This window comes from Lissotriton vulgaris, chromosome 6 (assembly GCF_964263255.1).
Source record: "Lissotriton vulgaris chromosome 6, aLisVul1.2, whole genome shotgun sequence".
NCBI classification, from domain to species: domain Eukaryota; kingdom Metazoa; phylum Chordata; class Amphibia; order Caudata; family Salamandridae; genus Lissotriton; species Lissotriton vulgaris.
The window spans coordinates 1,023,046,605-1,023,064,430 of NC_141694.1; the positions used below are offsets into that span (position 1 = coordinate 1,023,046,605).

General features: G+C 47.2%; 1 protein-coding gene across 3 annotated transcripts in view; it reads right to left on the reverse strand.

Annotated features, from left to right (window-relative positions):
• LYST (lysosomal trafficking regulator) overlaps window positions 1-17,826 on the reverse strand; it is a 4,348,576-nt gene that overhangs the window by 3,857,380 nt on the left and 473,370 nt on the right. The window lies entirely within an intron of this gene.

Consider the following 17,826-nt stretch of genomic DNA (forward strand, 5'->3'; position numbering starts at 1 on the left):
ACCTGCCCCTATGCCAAATTTTCTGAACTAGCAAATGTACAGTGCAGGCGCCGGATTTCAAGGAGGAAGTGGTAAAAAATAAATTGTGATTCCATAATATCTTTTACAGAATAACAGTTAAGCATGAACAATGACTGTGCCTGAGGGGGGGGGGGGGGGGGGGGGGGGGGGGGAGGAAGAGGAGTGCGCACTAGGTGCATCCTTGCAGGTAGATCAGTCAGGTCGAAGGCAACAATATCTCTTTTCTATTGGATACTGGTGCTACCCATTTTACTGTGAGAACAGCAGACATTCCAAACCTACCCCTCTCGGGAGAAGCAATCCAAGTAGTCGAAGTCTCGAATCAGGAGATTAGAACCCCAATTACAGAGCCTGGGGAAGTGCACATCGGAAATTTTAAAGACATGCACAGATTTGTGGTGTGCGACTCTAGTCCAGTGAATTTACTAGGAAAAGAGCTGCTGTGCAAGATGAACTGCACAATTTATTGCACACCGAATGGTGTTGCTCTTTAAACCCCTGATGAATACATTGTTTACAAGATAATGCTTGCCAAACAGGGCACAGAGGTGTTTGAGATGTATTCTTTAATGACTCAAGATGACTTACCAGAAGAATTGAAAAACACTGAATCCAAAGGTATGGGATTTTACTGGAAAAGAAATAGGGTTAATGGCAGATGTAGACCTAGTGAAGGTGACTGTGAAAGAAGGTGCAGTGTATTTCAACACCCGACAATACAAAATTAGTCCAGAAGTGAAAGCAGGACTAGCTTCAGAGATTGACCAAATGATTAATCAGGGCATTTTAAAGGAGATATTGAGCAGTCCTTGTAATTCGCCTATAATAGGGCGTAAAAAGATTAGCGGAAAGTACCAGATAGTACAGGACTTAAGAAAAATTAACAAAATTGTAGTGCCTTGTTGTCTTGTAGTGCCAAATCCAAAAGTGATTCTGTTTCAGATACCCTGGAATGCAGGATGTTTCACAGTAATTGGTTTGTGTCAAGCCTTTTTCTCCATTCCTTTACATCCAGACAACCAGTATCTTTTTTCTTTTAAATTTGAGGATCGTATCTTGGCATGGAACCGAGTTCCTCAAGGGTATTCATTAAGTCCTTCAATTTTCAATCAAATTCTGAAAAAGTGCTAGAGAAGTTAATTATGCCCAGAAAATCAGTCTTAGTGCAGTATATCGATGACTTACTTTTGGCATCGAAATCCAGAGAAGACTGTGTGGCTGATTCAATTGCATTACTGAATCATTTGACAAGGTGTCTCCAGAAAAATAGCTTTTTTGCTGAACAGGAGTTACATACTTGGGTCACCAGATAGAAAGGGGAGTGAGGAAGGGACCCCTGAGAGAATTAAAATAATGAAGTAGATGCAGTTACCGCAAACTCAAAGAGAGATCAGAATGTTTCTTGGAGTGGTGAGATACTGTTGATAGTGGATTGTAGAATTTTCCTTACTAGAAAAGCTATTTATTCAAATGACAGGAAAGAAAGTGAAAGATCCAATAGTTTGGGATGATGAGTGTGGAAGTATTTGTAAAATTGAGAAATTGTCTCTGCGAAGCCCCTGCTCTAGGTATGCCTGATTATTTGAAATAATCTGCACTGTTCTGTTGTGAAAGAGAGGGTTGTCCATTCTCAGTCCTAACTCAAAGACATGGATTAAGTTGACGTCCAGTCGCATATGTTTCTGCTACTTTCGATCCTGTGGCTTCAGCGTTACCTGGCTGCTTAAAAGCAGTAGCTGCTACCTGTATGAGCCTAGAACAAAGTGAGTCGATTGTGATGGGAGATCCAGTAAAAGTCTATTTTCCACATTCAGTCGAGATTCTTTTAACCAGAACTCGAACACAATGTCATACCCCTAGTCGGATGACTAAGTATGAATGAATAATTCTGGGAGCAGAAAACGTGACAGTAATTAGGTGTACAATGGTGAACCCAGCCACGTTGTTGCTAGATTCACATTGTGGAGAAGTAAAAGATGAAATAGATCAGGATTGCTAAGATTTGACTGAGATGTGTACTAAGCCCCGTCCTGACATACAGGAAGAGCCTCTGAAAGAATCAGACCATGTAGTATTTGTTGACTGCTCTTGTTTAAGGCTTGAGGAAGGACGACGGAGTGCAGTTTATACTATTTGCAAAATATCTGGGGTCATTGAAGCATCCTGTTTACCGGGAGTCAAGTCTGCACAAGTAGCCGAATTGATAGCTTTAATAAAAGCATGCAAAATTAGGAAAAATTAGAAAGTGACCATATTTACTGATAGCCAGTATGGTTACAGGGTTGTACTTGACTTTGTCCAGCTTTGGATGCAGAGGGGATTTCGGACTTCTTCAGGATCCCCCATAAGAAATGGGAAATTTGTGAAAAACTATTGGAAGCAATACAAGTGCCAAAAGAAATAGCAGTGGTCAATTGTGCTTCTCACCAGTCCGGAAAGGACTATGTAGCGGCAGGTAATCGATACGCTGACCAGATTGCTCAATACTGTTCGAGATATGGCAATAAACAAGAAAATTGAAACAAGTGGAATCAGATGTAAACGTATGCTATTCTCAGCTTTTGAAACATGGGAGGAGGTGAGACAGTTGCAGGATGAGGTAGAAGTGAGTGAAAAGGAAAAGTGGATAAAATCAGGTTGTGAAAGGAGAGCAGAAGATGACGTGTGGGCATATACTGATGGCCGACCAGTCATGCCAGACTGTTTGCTTTCTCAAATGGCAAGAATGTTTAATGGAGACACTCATGTAGGCAGGGACGCCATGATCAGACTTTTCAGAAAAGATTGGTATAATCCAAAGTTTAGAGTAGTCGCAGAGAGTCTTTGCCAGAGATGTTTAGTTTGCCAACAAATAAATCCAGGAAGGAAAACAGTGGTCAGTTGGGGAAAAATTGGAAAGGCAGGACCATTCATAATATTACAACTCGATTATAAAGCTTTACCACCATGCAGAGGAAGGAAGTACATCTTTGCCATAGTATGTTTTGTTTTCACGATGGGTGGAGGCATACCCCCAGTAAGAGAAATGACAGTATAACAGTTGCTAAATTGTTGTTGAGAGAGTTAATACCAGGTTTTGGTTTTCCAGTAACTTTGGAATCAGATAGAGGACCTCATTTTAATAATGAAGTAATTCGATTAATCGTTGAAGCATTCAAAATTGATCAGAAACTGCACTGTGCATACCGCCCAGAGGCTTCTGGAGTGGTAGAGCAATTGAATGGCACAATCAAGTCAAGACTGGCAAAGGTGTTGTTGTAAATGAATCTAGGACCCTAGAGTAAACTTTCCCGATTCATGCCCTATATAGGTATACTTTATTATATCCGGAAAAACCCGCCTCCAGCAGCTAGGAACTTCCCCCTGCTTGAATATTGAGTTCTCCAAAAAATCCTGGAGTTTTCAAAGAATCTAGCCTTTGAGTGACGTTATTAAGTCCAATCCTGCGTCTCAAACTCTACACCTTCAAAGTATAAATATGCCTAGGATTGCACAAACAAACACACGGTGGTTTGGTGCAGATCGACTATCTACTTGCCCGACGCCCTGCAGCAGCAAGTGCCGAAGGAAGCCGACCCTCCAGCTGACGCAGTGAGAGACTCTGTCTTTTCTCCTGCCGAGAAATCCAGCTCCAGTGTTTCCGGCTACCCTTGCGGGTATCTGGGAAATCGAGTCCTGAGAGAGAGATACAAGACCTTCATTCTAAAACCAAGGTACGGAGCTGATTAGACCCTTAGAGAATTCTTGGATAGATCCTTGGCAGAGAAATACTAAACTTAAGCTACTCCTCACTTACTTCTTCCCTTGCACTAGACTTAGGTTAGGTACACCGGGGTAGGCGTATTTTAGAAGCACCAGTTGAGTACTTTTAGTCATCATTTTATCACTATGTATTTTATACATTTTAGGCAACTTATGGCTTAGAAACCATATCATGATTTTACAGTACTACTTTATAATACTGTTGGTAATATATGCCTTGTACTTCATAACCATTATTACGACTAAGAGTTCATTTCTTATTCTTCAGAAAGAAGACAGTTCAATAAATACTTTTATTGAAAACGCCTGTCTCGCTATTTTCTCAGCACCTCTGGTGAAACGAAGCATGCACAATTGACTGAGTAAAATAGTTATCTATTGTTTCCGCGACTCTAGAGATTTGATTTCTTATTCTTGGGAAACAAAGTTGTCATGTTTATGCAGTTGTCAAATCAAATCAAAGCTTTATTCGGTTGTAGAAAAACAGCCATAAAAGCGCATCATGTTAGCAAATACATAAAAAATACGATTAAAAAGGTGTAGTCAACATGATAAAATATCATAAGAATAGCAAATTCAAAAATTAGCACCATACAGTTCTCATGAACTTCCATCATTAAAGAGCGGACAAATAGTTTTCTTAGGATGTAACTCCTAGCAAGAGAGCTTCAATATGAGATGTATAAATTGCTAGATACGTACACGGAAAAATGACATTATTCTTAAAGAACAGCGAATTAAAAACAAATATAAAAATTCAATACACCAAAATTAGTGGAAAACGCAGCCAGGACATGCGTTATCAGTTACAAAGAACCTCAAGTTGGGAAAGGAGCAGCCCATGTTACTTGTCAATTACTCCAGGTTCTGCCTATGGTTAACAACCAGCTTCAGAAATTTGGCAAAAGGTTCAGCATCTAAGAATTGAAGGGCAAGAAATGCCGGACGGCACCTGCGTAGACCAAAGACTTTTAAAATCGGTATTAGCCACTGTTTCCTCAGATCCTGGTAGAATTTACAAAATAGTGTTGTATGGATCGTCGTCTGAGGAGAAATTTCATCACAAGGGCAAAGTTTTAAAGATTTTTCCCAGGTGTTAATTTTTGGAAAAGTGACCAGGTGGTGAAAAATGTTTAATCTGAACCTGATTAACAAGAATCTATCGTAACCCGATAGATTATAAATTAGATAGGGCTGAACCGCCATAGTTGTTTGGATTTGTAGCGAGTGTTGCACTGTAACTTTGCAGACCTCGCTAGACAGCCTTAGAGATTCTAAGTGAGCCAGACAGATCTTTTTAAACTGTTTTCTCTGTATTACAGTGATTAAGGTGGGGGAGTGAGAGTATTGTAACATGCCAAGGTCGCCAAGGAATTTCTTAATATAGGTGATCCATCCGATCCTATGTGCCTTGTCTAGGGAAATACAGTTCTCTATGAACCCCTGGCACAGAGTAGTTTCGCTGGACGACCAAATGCGATGCCATAAGAGAAGGGGTTGGATCCTGATCAAATCTGTTAGATAAGGCAAACCCACTTCCAGATGACATGCATAGGTCGAAGTACCCCGTGGGAGTGCCAAAAGAAATCTCAGAAAGATGTTTTCTACCCTTTGCACCTCCTCGAGCTTAGCATACCCCCAAACACCGGCCCGTATGTCACACTGGATATACATTTTGCCCTGTAGATTTCCAAGAGTTCTAGCGTAGGTCGTCTACCTAATTTGTTGGCAAAGTTAGCTAAGGCAGCTGTTGTCCTCTTGAAAGTCAGTTTTCTGGATTCAATTGCATACTTCCAGGAGCATTTGTGATCAAATACAATGCCTAAGTAAGGGTACATGATTGTGCTCTCTAATTTTTGATTTTCAATGTGCATGGCCTTAATGTTCTTAGTCTTAATCCTCGAACCAACTGACATAACGAACGTTTTTTTAATGTTAATCTTCAGGTCGAGGTCGGCAATAAAAGTATAATATTTCACGAGAGCACGCTGTAGTTCCATGGGGGTACGGGCTAGGATTACAGCGTGGTCCGCATAGAGTAAAACCGGTATACGGCGATTATTTATGGTGGGCAGGTCCTGGGACCCTTTAAGCATGGCTTTTTCCAGGCCGTTAGTATATAGATTGAATAAAAACGGGGCCAGGACACAGCCCTGCCTTACCCCGCGCTCCACTCTGAACGACTTTGTTAGCTCCACCCCCAGGCCGTATCTAACTCTAGCTGTGGCGTCTGAATAGAGTTCACATAAGAGAGTTATATGGGGCTTCTCTATTCCCATGTCCACTAAGATACTCCACAGCTTGTTGTGGTTGACGCAGTCAAAAGCTGCTGAGAGATTGATGTATGCCATGTATAGTGCCCCCCCTTTAGCGTTTACATATTTGCCTATTAATAAGGAAAAATTAAGGGCTTGCTCCGTTGTTAAAAAGTCAGAGGGAAATCCCTGGGATATGTTTGTTAACCTCGAATATCTATGCCCATACAGTTGCACTAAAGCATCTAGATTACAGACTACTATAGTTCACTGTCTAACGGGGAGAGATTTGCATAATAATTTCCACAAAGAAAAACATTTGTTAACAATCTAGTTTTTTATTAAAAGAAAGATGTTTTACAATAAAAAATGCACAGAATTAAAATTTCAGAAGAACTATCCCTGAAAAGTAAAAGTCAATTAATAAGATTGATTATACATATATAAATCAACAATACTATAATTGATGATATAAAGCATACGAGTACATGCACAACACATTACGTATCATAGACAACAAATTATTACCAAAGACAACATATGAAACAAAGCAAAAGACCCCTTTTAAAACGGTGGCACTTAGATGTTTTCTACCACTATGGATTTCTAGATCCACTAGCCTGAAGTAACATGTACAATCCTACACAAGTGCGACAAAAATATATGTACATCCAGTGTGTATTAAGGCGTAAAGTGGATTCTCTCGTTCAGAAATGCGTCGACGCGTTTCGGTGCTATGCACTTAATACTGTGGCACCTTCCTCAGGACTTTTTGGTAGGGGTTTTCCTGTACAAGCAAGACTTAGTTCTCCCTTTAGTCGCGGGAGGGGATGTTCCCTTGGATCCTATTGCGACGGGTACTGACTGGGCGCCTATAGCGTGGTTCCAAGACAGTTATTTGCAATTTTTGATAGTTTTTACCTTTTTGTCTTCTGTAAGACTCCTCATATGGGATTCCTTTTATCTTCAATTTATCTCCTTTTTTTCTTCATTAATACCATGTGTCTTAAATAATTTTAAAACCCACTTCAAAGAGAGCAGTTCAGACGAGGCAGAAACGCGGCACCACAAGCACTAAGAACGTATCCAGTTCCTGCGAGGCCCCCAGTGATTATATGCCCGTTTGAAGTGGGTTTTAAAATTATTTAAGACACATGGTATTAATGAAGAAAAAAAGGAGATAAATTGAAGATAAAAGGAATCCTATATGAGGAGTCTTACAGAAGACAAAAAGGTAAAAACTATCAAAAATTGCAAATAACTGTCTTGGAAGCACGCTATAGGCGCCCAGTCAGTACCCGTCGCAATAGGATCCAAGGGAACATCCCCTCCCGCGACTAAAGGGAGAACTAAGTCTTGCTTGTACAGGAAAACCCCTACCAAGAAGTCCTGAGGAAGGTGCCACAGTATTAAGTGCATAGCACCGAAACGCGTCGACGCATTTCTGAACGAGAGAATCCACTTTACGCCTTAATACACACTGGATGTACATATATTTTTGTCGCACTTGTGTAGGATTGTACATGTTACTTCAGGCTAGTGGATCTAGAAATCCATAGTGGTAGAAAACATCTAAGTGCCACCGTTTTAAAAGGGGTCTTTTGCTTTGTTTCATATGTTGTCTTTGGTAATAATTTGTTGTCTATGATACGTAATGTGTTGTGCATGTACTCGTATGCTTTATATCATCAATTATAGTATTGTTGATTTATATATGTATAATCAATCTTATTAATTGACTTTTACTTTTCAGGGATAGTTCTTCTGAAATTTTAATTCTGTGCATTTTTTATTGTAAAACATCTTTCTTTTAATAAAAAACTAGATTGTTAACAAATGTTTTTCTTTGTGGAAATTATTATGCAAATCTCTCCCCGTTAGACAGTGAACTATAGTAGTCTGTAATCTAGATGCTTTAGTGCAACTGTATGGGCATGGATATTCGAGGTTAACAAACATATCCCAGGGATTTCCCTCTGACTTTTTGTCTTTGTGCCCTGTTCCCTGGTGACAGTGGGGTACCCTCTCTTTTGAAAACTTGCTCCGTTGTTCTCAGGCCCTCGCGAAACCCAAATTGCAGATCAGATAGAACTTTGTCTGATGCCCACTCTTGGATGCGCTCTAAGATAACGCGGCCAGCCACTTTCCCCAGTGAATCCAACAGGGAAATAGGCCGGTAGCAAGATGGTGATTGGCGATCCCCTTTTTTAAAAATGGGCACAAGAATTTATTGTGACCACGAGTCGATAAGTCCCAGGGCACAGGACGCTTGAAGAACCCTAGTTAAAATTGGGGACCATAGATCCTTGTTAAATTTGAAAAGATCAATTAGAACCCCGTCGGGTCCTGGCGCTTTACCATTTTTACTGGCCGTCAGGGCGAGCTCCACCTCCTCGTGTGAAATATAAAAGGACAACGGAAAGGGTGTTGAATTTGACCCTGGTGCCATTGACTGTTGCGGTTGATGGGAGGCTGAATATCCGCTCAAAATAGTCAACCCAGAGCTGTTCATCAATTGCAACGTCAATACTGGCATTAGCTGTTGGGTCTGATAGAAATGGAGACTTCACAACCTTCCAGAAGGCGTCGCTGTCCCTCAGAGTACATGATCAATGCAGTTGGTGACAAAGGTCTTTTTTCAGGGTATTCTTCCTACATTTTAAGGCCTGATTATAGTTCTTCCTGAGAGCTGCAATTTCCTTAGTATTTCTGGCCTTTTTATTTAAGGCTTCTTTTATGTTCTGATAGGCTTTTGTGCAGGAACTATCAACCCATCCCTAAGTTCTAACTTTTCCAATTTTCGTTTTAACGAATAGGATTTCCTTTATTGCTGCTAACAATATGGAAAATTTTGCCAGAATTCCCTCATTGGTAGTGGCTGGGTCAAGACATTTATCGATCCCATGTCTTGGATTTGAGACCAGTCTTGCTGTAATGCTCAGCGGATCCACTTTTTCCCACCTTAATGAATAGCCATTTAATCTATCTAGTTTTAGGTTGTTTTGACCTAGGGTTGTCTTGATGTTAAAACTCTCACGTTTCTTGATGGCTTTTAGGGTGATACTGTTTGGGTAGTGGTCGCTGATAGTGAGGTCATGGGTTTGACAGTTAAGTAGTTCTTTTCCCGCTATCACAGAGATGAAAATAAAATCGATTGCACTTGGCCTGCCTCTACCATTAAAAGTACGTATAACGGGTATAGGAGGGTACATCAGGTCGTTAACAAGGGCAAGATCTAGGCCACACATGGTTTCGTTCAGGCAAAACCAGACTAAAGTGTGGGCAAAATGGGTTACCGGGTCGCCGTTTTCATCTGCAATACCACAGACTATATTTGTGCTCTGCTTACAAAGAGTTTGATTGAAGTCCCCGCCCCATATTATGGTCAACTCCTTATGTACCTTATTGGATAGGTCCTGGACGCAGGAATATATTTCCTTGATAACTTTTATTAAATCGTCCACAGGAAGGTTTTTATAAAAATTCACGATTACTAGGGCATTAGTATTATTCTGATGGAGAATAAGTATTTGGAAATTTAAATCCAATCTAATGGGAACTATGCTTGTGAATTGAAGAATATTAGATACAAAAATATTAAGTCCTCCTTTTGCTCTACCAGAGATAGAAGGTAGTGCAGGAGAGAAATACGTTTTGTAGCCCTCAATGTGCAATTCGCATGGAGCCCATGTTTCCTGTAGACATAAAATGCTAAAGTTGTGAACGAAATCCAGCCAGGTGTCATTCACAACCTTTGCACGGAGACCAGCAACGTTCCAGAATATTATTTTCAGGGATGGGTCCTCCTTGTTTAATACAAGATCGGGGTCCATTCCCGTGATTTCCTTATGATGGCTGACCTGGGTGATATTAAGGGGAACTTCTTCATTTACAGCACCAGCTTGATCCGAATTATCTAGGTGTACACAGGGGGTAGATATGTTGGTCGTGATGTTAAAAGACAGACCCTCCGACTGAAGTCAATCCACCGTTTCCAGTTCGGAGAGCTTATCGAAATAATTAAAAGTTGGAATGTTGTATCTAATTCTAGTCCCTTCCATCAATTCCGCGTTTGCTGATCCCCTGTAACGCATGGTTGTCGGCGAAGGGGGGGATTGGGATTAAAAAAACTCAAATCCCTGGTACGGATTTCGCTCCCACCAAACTGAGCAGGCCAATTACATATGTGTTGGACCACCCGGCTGTCTCTAAAACTGATGACAATACAGTCTCCAGGGAGATCCTTTCTTCTATGGCCCAGCCAGCTTAACCTTCTTGCAAAGAGTATTTCCCCTGATGTGTCAAACGGGAGGGGCCTGTTCTTGTTTAGCCAGTGTGCGGCTTTATTTCTTAGCTCAGGGAAGGATTCTGATTTTTCTTGGGGCAGCTCCGGGACACCAACTAGCATTACGGTGTATGGTGCGGATTGTGGGGGTAGGTCACAGTGTGGAAATAACCTCTTTAGTTCAGCAGTCAGAGAAGGATATTTTGCTGCGCAGAGGTTGTTGTTCGGCTGTCCCAGGGATTCTGCGGCCTTGCGCTGGGTACCCTCCCCTATTTCCAAGTCCTTGACTTCAGCCGCCCTCGGAGCCCTCTGTGAAGGCCTACCCATGCTTTCAGTGTTCCTAATTGTTTGAGCAACTAGGGGCCTACGATCAAGTGATGGCTGGATAGTTTTATTAGTACCAGTTTTTTGGGCTCTAGGGGGCGGCTGAGGATCCGAAGCCTTTATGTGTGTTCTATCCGTTAGTTGCCCTGGGGTAATGGGGCTGTTTTTTATTACTTGCTCCAAACCATCTATTTTTTCGCCTATGCGTTTTACCCTTTCCACGAGTGGTGCCATTAAGGATTTCATGAGAATTTCAATTTTATCCATAAGTCCCTCGTTTGGTAAGGGAGAGGGTGCAAAAGTAACTGGCTTTTCTGTGATTGAGACATAGGGACCCCTATCATTGATTGATGTGGATACAGTGTCAAGTATGTTATTAACATTTTCCCTTTTGTTACATTATGTTTAGTAGCAACTTTCTTCGGTTTATTGCCACCTGCGTTCCCCTTAACATTTGTTACAGTTAGGCCTTCCCTATTAGTGTGTTTAAACTTTCGCCTGGCCTTCTGTCCTCTAGTTGTTACCCGCGGGCTATCATTATTTATACTCTGGGACGAGGCAGAAAGCGAGACTGAACTTAGTGGCGTGTCACAGGATCCAATACCTATAGGATCCTCTGCCTGGAGAGGTGAATCAGGAGTAGTCTCATTTAGGAAAGGAGTAGGGGTCATGGATAACCTTGTTAATAAGGGCATGGACTCGGGTGATACATTGACCATTGTAGGGCAGTATCCTGAGTTGTTGAAATGTGGTGGGCCCCTGGAAGAGCAACAAAAGATGGTGCCAATATCGAGTCCTGAGAGTTAATAGTGAACATCGATATATTAGTAGATGGCAAAGGTGGAAGGGAACCAGCAGGGAGCGAAAGGCGGCGTTCTGTATTTTCAATGGCATTAGCCACCACCCCGATGGTTTTCTGCAGCATACGATCAATTGCTGTCAGACTGGGTAGCGGAGGATTTAGGACTGCTTTTTGTTTTTGGACAGGGACAGATATCACAGGATTATTCTTCCCCATTCTTTACCACTATGTATACGGGAGTTAATGTTGTTGGCGCACGTGCTGTGGTGTAGACAAACGCTAACAAATACAACTCTATAAAAATTACACAATAAAAAATACTAGAAAATAAAACTAATTTTCCTAAATACGGTGATAGCTATATGTATTAAACAACTCTTTTTACACCGATTACTAGTTCGCAGGGAGCCTATCAAGCGTAACAAACTATGGAGGCACCAGATCACAAAACTTAGAGGGGTGGCCCGACCCGACCTCTCCCGGTCACTAACGGTCACAAGCAGTCCTGCCATTGTCCCGGGCTTCTCCCGGCGCGCTCCCGCGACGCGGGGGTGGAAATGGCGGCCACCGAGGCATGCTCACCGGCGCTGCACAGACCGGTGGTCGCTGCGTGGGAGGGGCGAAGGCTGATCCGCTCCCTGCGAGGTCTGCGGCGTGGTCCGGCAGCCTGCAGCTCCCGACCGGGGGAGCACAGAGGCCCCGACTTCCCCTGCTACAGCCCGGCTGGCGAGGTGTGGGTGCACCAGTCGGGGCCGCGGGACTTGAGGCCCGGCTTCCGGGCTCACCAAGACGCGGGCCCTGCAGACCCCAGCTGAAGACGTCCCGACCTGGGCGGGCGCCGGCGCTGTACACCCCGGCGCCCCACCGGTGACTAAGCGGTTGTGCCGAGGGCTGGAGGAGTGAGCAGCGGCCCAGATTACAGCTGGGACAGAAGCAGTGCAGAATAAGTGGCGCCGCACCTGGTGATTAGGCGGGAGCTGGCGGAAGACGCGGCTGCGCGGGAGCCGGCGACAACCACATTGAGGCCTGGAGCTGCCGTGGCCAGAGTGCCGGAGGTGAGGAGCACATCGGAGGGTGGTGAGCGGGAGACTCGGGGGGCACACGCGAGCCCCCAGCGTATGGCCTAACTGTCCCAAAAGCGGCCTAAAGCGGCCTGTCACGAGGGGGGTGGCGGAAAAGACCCCGTAAACAGCAGCCGGGCTCTGGCCAAGTGACAACTGCCGCAGTCTTGACCGCCGCATGCCTGCCACAGCCACCACACCGCGGACCACGTGCGGGCGCCGCCACACGGACACGGCCCGTCTGCCTGGAGGCGCCGGCGCTGGCGTCGCCGGCGACGACCGTCAGGATATCCCAGGAGGCTAGCTGATGTGGGGGCCCTAACTCGGACGTCCCGCCGCCACTACCCACAGCCCGAGAGGATGTGTGCCCGGAGCCCCCAATCGCTCCCTTGAACAATAGCCTTGGACGCAGCTGGGCTTCGGGACATTGCGGAAGCGAGAGGCCCGCCTAGGACCACGCTGTAGGCCCGACGCTCAACTATCCGGAGCAGGGCCTGATCCACGCGACTGCCAGCCAACACCGACGAATCTTGGCGCTCCCCATCCGCGGTGGCCGTCCTGCCCCGCTGGGTGGGCCACGGAGCTGCGCTAATAGGGCCCGCCGACTGCCTGGGAGTGTGAGACGCTTCGGGGGACAGAAGAGCCGACGGCCTGGAACCGCGCCTCAGCCATGTCCTCCTCAACCGCAGAACTGGGCGCACTATCACGGACATGCTGGTAAAGGGAGCGGCCAAAGGCGAGAAAAGTCCCGACAAGCAGATGCCGACGACCCAACCTAGAGATTGAGACCGAGCTGACGGAGAGGCGCCGGCCACAAAGTCCTTTATGAAAGCGCTATTCACCTCCTTCAAAGAAGATACACGGACTCTTAAACAAGAGATGGCTGGTGGATACAAGGAGCTGAGACGAGATATGGACGAGATTGGGGAAAGGGTGGCGGAGGTGGAGACTGCAGACATTGTTAGAGGCGAGGAAGTGCACACACTTCAACAAGAAATACTCAGACTTCAGGAGCAACAGATGGATATGCAGGCACACTCGGAGGACTTGGAGAACCGCTCGAGATGCAACAACATCCGCGTCCGGAATGTACCCTCTAAGGCTGAAGGAGGAGACGTGACAGCCTACCTGCAGGGCCTGTTTCGAGACATATTGGGGGAGCCTGACGACTTTGAGATTAGGATCAACAGAGCACACAGAGTAGGCCTCCCGCGCCGCGCAGCCACCCCCCCCACCTGACATTCTCGCCTTTCTCCCTGACTTTCCCCTCAAAGAACGCATCTTGAAGGTGGCCCGGCAAAAACAACTCCTCGTCTATCGAGGCCACGCGGTGGAACTCTTTCAAGATCTGTTTGCAATCACCCTGCAGAAACGACAGGCGTTCAGGTAAGTCACAGCTTTTCTACGGGAGAAGGGGGTCCCATACTCCTGGGGGCATCCATTCTGCATCATTTTTAAGTGGAACGGGTCCCTACAACAGCTCAGATCCCTAAGTGATACCTGCGACCTACTGGGCATCCCGCATGAGGAGGAGGGTTCGGGAGACGAATCTGGCGCTCCCCCGTCTCATTCGGCGGTCACGTCGGGCGCTAGAGACGGCTGGCAAAAAGTGAGGCACAGGCGCCCTAAGAAAAAGGTCAGCAAGCCGGACCCTGAGACAGTGGCGGAGGATAACGCAGTCGCCATCCAAGAAGTGACCAAAGACACAGCTAGCGCGCCATGAGACATTGTGACTGGGGCCACTGATGTGCACAGCCGCGAAGCAGCGAGAGGGTAGGGGCGGGGAGCCGACGGGTGCCGTTGCCATTGCCTCCCCATCGACGTTACACTTTACCACGGATCCAGCTGGACTGATGGCTGGACCTGGGACAATGTTCGCTAATGAGTCACTCACAGTTGGGGTGGGGGGGGGGGGACTGGGAGGGTGCAGTGGGAGTTGGGGAGCTGTTGGTGTTGGGGGGGGTGAGGGAGGGGAGGGGGGTTCTCCTTGTCACAAAATTTTGAGTCCACCCTCTGGTTTCATAGGCCATCCCACGCAGAACGCAGAATGACTCCGCCACAGACTGTTGCAGGCCAGGCGCCGCGCGTAGCTAGCCCAGCAGACTACTTCGAATGACGCACCCCTTGACAGTTCTCTCGCTCAACGTGAGAGGGCTTAATAACCCTATCAAGCGCAAAGCAGTTCTGTCCTTCCTAGAACACTCGAAGGCAGACATCTGCCTCCTACAGGAAGCACACCTGGTGCCTACAGATCAACACAGACTCAAGTCCCGATCCTTTCCTTGGCAGTTTTTCTCGTCCGCCCACAAAAAAGTAGCCGGTGTAGTGATATTAGTGGCCAAATCCTTTGAGGGGAGGGTCCTGCAGAAGGAGGCTGAGATCAGGGTTAGGCTGCTAGTCCATCGCTTCCAAGTAGCAGGCCAGACGTTGTTAGTGGGTTCTGTATATGCTCCCAACGAAGGTCAGGAGACATTTCTGCACACTGCTCTAGAAGCGGCCACAGCCACCACACGCCCACACTAACTACTCGGGGGTGACCTTAATCTTGTGTTTCACAACACAGCGGACCGCTCTAGCCAGAGGTCCGGTCAGGTTGGGGCTCTTGTCAGCGACGGGGCACACTCACATTTCGGACCTGGATCTCGTTGATCTGTGGAGACATGCTCACCCACTCGCAACGGCGTACACGTACTACTCCGCGGCCCACAAAACGTATGCGCGGCTTGATTACTTTTTGTGTTCTTCCCAGCTGGTCCCTCAAGCGCAGGACGTGGAGATCCTCCCGGCCTCTTTGTCCGATCACTCGCCGATGGTGGCGTCCTTTCTTGTCTCGGCCGAGCCAGGTCCCCGGAGGCACTGGAGGCTGCGAGACGGCCTCTTACAGAACCCGACCACGTTGGAGCGGATCAAGACGGCGCTCGCTCAGTTTCTCACGCACAATGCAAACGAGGATACCTCTAAAGCTACACAATGGGCGGCCCTTAAGGCGGTCCTCTGCAGTGAATTTATCTCTATAGCTACGGCTAATAATAGGGAACGCGCGCAGAAGAGAGCCGAACTCACTCAACGAGTGGCGGAACTGGAACAGATGCATCAGCGCACTGGGGCAGCACGGGCGTGGCGTCAACTTTGCACCGAAAGGAAAATGCTGGCGGCCCTGGATCAAGATGTGGCGGAATATGCCGCCAAGCGCCTCAGACACGCGTATTATACCGGGGGAGACCGCTGCGGGAAACTGCTGGCGAGCAGATTGCGGGAGCAGCGCCAGAGACAACATATACGAACCCTCCAGCCTAGCTACGGTGCCCCCATCACAGAAGACGCGGCCATTGCCGCAGCCTTTGGCGACTATTATACTGCTCTCTATACAGCAGATCACCTTGATCTACAAGACGGCCATGATTACCTGCAGGGCGCAGCCCTCTGATCCCTGAATGAGGCGCAGGCAGAGTTTCTCGATCGACCCATAGGTCTCGAAGAGGTCATATCGGCGATTTCTCGCCTTAAATTGGGGAAATCCCCATGCCCAGATGGCTACACAGCGGCCTTTTATAAGACCTTTTGCCCACAAGTGGCCCCGTTGCTGCGGGACCTCTTGAACACATTCGATCATCCTGGTGCCATCCCCCCGGACCTCCTAGAGGCGGCCATCTCAGTAATTCCCAAGCCTGGGCGGGACCCCGCCCGATGCAGCTCGTACCTGTCGATCTCCCTGTTGAATATCGATCTGAAGCTTTACACCGGCATACTTGCGGATCGACTAGCACCTTATATGCAGCAACTAGTGGAGCCCGATCAAGCGGGCTTCATCCCACAACGGCAAACGAGCGACAACACCAGGCGAGTCCTTCACCTCATCGAGGCTGGGTCACGGACGAGACCGGACTGTATGCTCCTCACAATCGATGCGGAGAAGGCATTCAATAGGGTGCATTGGCCCTATCTAGACCTGGTGCTACAGCGGTTCGGGGTAGGTGAGACCCTTCGCAACCGTATATTTAACTGTTACCGCCAACCTAACGCTGCAGTCCGGGTTAACGGCCACACCTCCCCGCGATTTGCAATTGGCAGAGGGACCAGACAGGGGTGCCCACTCTCTCCCCTCTACATGGAGCCGTTGGCGCAGCGAGCGAGGCAACACAACCTCATTTCAGGCATCCCGTTTGGCTGGGACACGCACAAGATCAGTTTATACGCTGATGATATCTTGCTATCCCTGACCAACCCGATGCAATCCCTCCGAGCACTCTTTATAGAGCTTCACACCTTTGCGCTGGCGTCGGGCTTTAAGATTAACGTGGCGAAATCGGAGGCCCTGAATGTATCACTGTCACCGGAGGTATTTGAGGACACCAAGGCTGAATTTGACCTGCAGTGGTCGGAGTCCACCATCCCTTACCTAGGGGTCTTGCTGGCCCCAACGGTGCAGGCCACCGCGGATGCCAGCTACGCTAGACTCAGCGCTAGACTTCGGGATAACCTCAGAAGATGGAAGCATCTCACCCTATCCTGGCTGGGTCGTATTGCGGCCGCCAAGATGACCCTGCTACCCCAGATTCTTTATTTATTCCAGACCCTCCCTGTGCGCCCACCGACGGGATGGCTTCAGAAGGCGCAATTGGATCTGGCGCGCTTTGTCTGGAACGGTCGTCGCCCGCGGTTTAAGCATGCGATTGCCACACTCCCCCCTGAACATGGCGGTGTGGGCGTGCCAGACCTCACGCTATACTTCCAGGCGACTCAGCTGCGCACATTAGTGGAATGGCACCAGCTAGAATAGGCCAAACACTGGCTCTTTCAGGACCAGGCGGTGGCGGGTCGTCCACTCCAGGGCATCCCGTTCTTGCCGCGCTGCCATAGACCTCCCAATCTCTACGCCTCACTGATCACTAGCACGGTCCTTGATGTAGGACAAGGTGGCAGTTGCGCAAGAACTCACCTCCTTCCCCTCGCCGATGACACCGATCTTTGACAATCCTGACTTTTCACCCGGCCTTGACACTCGGACCCATATGATCTGGAGGACGACACCTTGCAGGAACGTGGGACATATGTTCGACCTCAAGGGCATTCTCCCATTCCAGAAAGTGAAGGAGGACTATGGTATACCCGAAACAGATCGCCTGTCTTACCTGCAGGTCAGACACTGGGTTCTACAGCCATCGATCCAACCCAGGGCTCAGCGCCTACTCACCCCATACGAGACGTGTCTGTTGACACGCACATCCGACAAAAAACTGATCTCAGATCTCTACCAGCACCTGCTCCTCACCAACATACATACCCACAACGCGAGGAGGGTCAGATGGGAGAGGG